Genomic DNA, 2220 nt, shown 5'->3' on the forward strand with positions numbered 1-2220 from the left:
GTTAGAATACAGTATTTATCTTTCTCTTTCTGACTCACTTCACTCTGTATAATAGGCTCTAGTTTCATCCACCTCATTAGAACTGACTCACTCCTTTTTATGGTTGAGTAATATTCCATTGTGTATATGTACCACAACTTCTTTATCCATTCATCTGTCGATGGATATCTAGGTTGCTTCCACGTTCTAACTATTGTAAATAGTGCTGCGATGAACAATGGGATACATGTGTCTCTTTCAATTTTGGTTTCCTCAGGGTATATGCCTAGGAGTGAGATTGCTGGGTAGTAAAAATACGGAACGCTTCATGAATTTGCGTGTCATCCTTGTGCAGAAACCATGCTAATCTTCTCTGTATTGTTCCAATTTTAGTATGTGCTGCTGAAGCGAGCACTGCTTTTCTCTGTTTTTAAGATTTTTTCCTTATCTTTAATTTTCAGCTTTTAGTTTTATCTAATAGTAAAAATGTACTTTCATTTTATTCCTATAGGCATAGGTGTACATCCCTTCTGCTTATCCCGATTTAGGCTCTCAGAGTGTACTGAATAAATGGATCAGTGTCTTTTATCAGCTTTTGGAAGCTCTCAGCCATTATCCCTTCATATCTTGCTTCTATCCCAGTCGCTTGAGCTTTTCACTGTTTCTTCTAGTCTAATAGACTGTCTATATTTCTATCCTTTTACCTTCCCATGCTTCATTCTGGATATTTTTTTCTCATCTAACTTCTAAGTAACGAATTCTTTATCAGCTGTGTCTAGTATGCTGTTAAACCTATCCTTTGAATTCTTACTATCAGTTTTAGAATTTCCATTTTGAAAAAAAATAGTTTCAATGCTCTGCCAAAATTCTTTTTTTTCCCAGTTTTATTGAGATATAATTGACATGCAGCACTTTGTATGTTTAAAGTGTAAAGCGTAATGATTTGACTTACATAAATCATGAAATGATAATCTTAAGTTTTCTGAGCATCCATCATCTCATATGAATGCAAAATTAACAGAATAGAAAAATTTTTTTTCTTGTGATATGAATTCTCAGCATTTACTCTTTTAACAATTTTCATGTATAACACATAGCAGTGTTAATTATATACATTTATCAAGTTATACATTATATCCCTAATACTTCTTTGTTTTATAACTAAAAGTTTGTACCTTTTGACTGCCTACATCCAAATCCACCTACCCCCACCCTGCCTCTGCTAACCACAAATCTGGTCTCTTTTTCTATAATTGTTTGCTTTTGAAGTATAATTGACCTACAGCACTAAGTTAGATCCTGTTACACAACATAGCGATTTGGTATTTCTATACATTTCAAAATGATCACCATGATAAGTTTAGTTATGACACATCATCATACAAAAATATTACATAGATATTGACTATATTCCCCACACTGTGCATTTACCCATAATTCGTTTATTTTGCAACTGGATGTTTGTACATCTTAATCCCCCCCAATGTTTATTTCCCTTCCTGTCCCCTCACCTCTGGCCTCTTTGTTCTCTGTATCTATAACTATTCCGGTTTGTTTTATTTGTTCATTTGTTAAATTTTTAAAATTCCACTAAAGACTCTTGAGAGTCCCTTGGACTGCAAGGAGATGCAACCAGTCCATTCTGAAGGAGATCAGCCCTGGGATTTCTTTGGAAGGAATGATGCTAAAGCTGAAACTCCAGTACTTTGGTCACCTCATGTGAAGAGTTGACTCATTGGAAAAGACTCTGATGCTGGGAGAGATTGGGGGCAGGAGGAGAAGGAGACGACAGAGGATGAGATGACTGGATGGCATCACAAACTCGATGGATGTGAGTCTGAGTGAACTCCGGGAGATGGTGATGGACAGGGAGGCCTGGCGTGCTGCAATTCATGGAGTCGCAAAGAGTTGGACACGACTGAGCGACTGAACTGAACGGAACTGAGTGAAATCACGCAGTATTTGTCTTTGTCTGACTTATTTCACTTAGCATAATGCATTCTAGGTCCATCCATGGTGTCACAAATGGCCAGATTTTATTCTTTTTTATGGCTGAGTAATATTCCATTTTATATATCTCTCTCACATTTTCTTTACCCATTCATCTCCTAACAGGCCCTTGAGTTGCTTCCATATCTTGGCTATTGTAAATAATGTTGCAATGATCGTAAGGGTGCATATATCTTTCTAATCAGTCTTTTGTTTTCTTCAGATAAATATCCATGAGTGGAATTGCTGGAT

At 36.4% G+C, this 2220-nt stretch overlaps 1 non-coding gene across 1 annotated transcript; it reads right to left on the minus strand.

The window, feature by feature from the left end:
• Positions 1–289: 289 nt before the first annotated feature.
• On the minus strand, positions 290–392 carry LOC138069844 (U6 spliceosomal RNA). The gene has a single exon (XR_011144112.1). It is a non-coding gene; the product is annotated as a U6 spliceosomal RNA (small nuclear RNA).
• Between the last annotated feature and the right edge of the window lie 1828 nt (positions 393–2220).

Source organism: Capricornis sumatraensis, chromosome 22 (genome assembly GCF_032405125.1).
Source record: "Capricornis sumatraensis isolate serow.1 chromosome 22, serow.2, whole genome shotgun sequence".
Classification (NCBI taxonomy): Eukaryota; Metazoa; Chordata; class Mammalia; order Artiodactyla; family Bovidae; genus Capricornis; species Capricornis sumatraensis.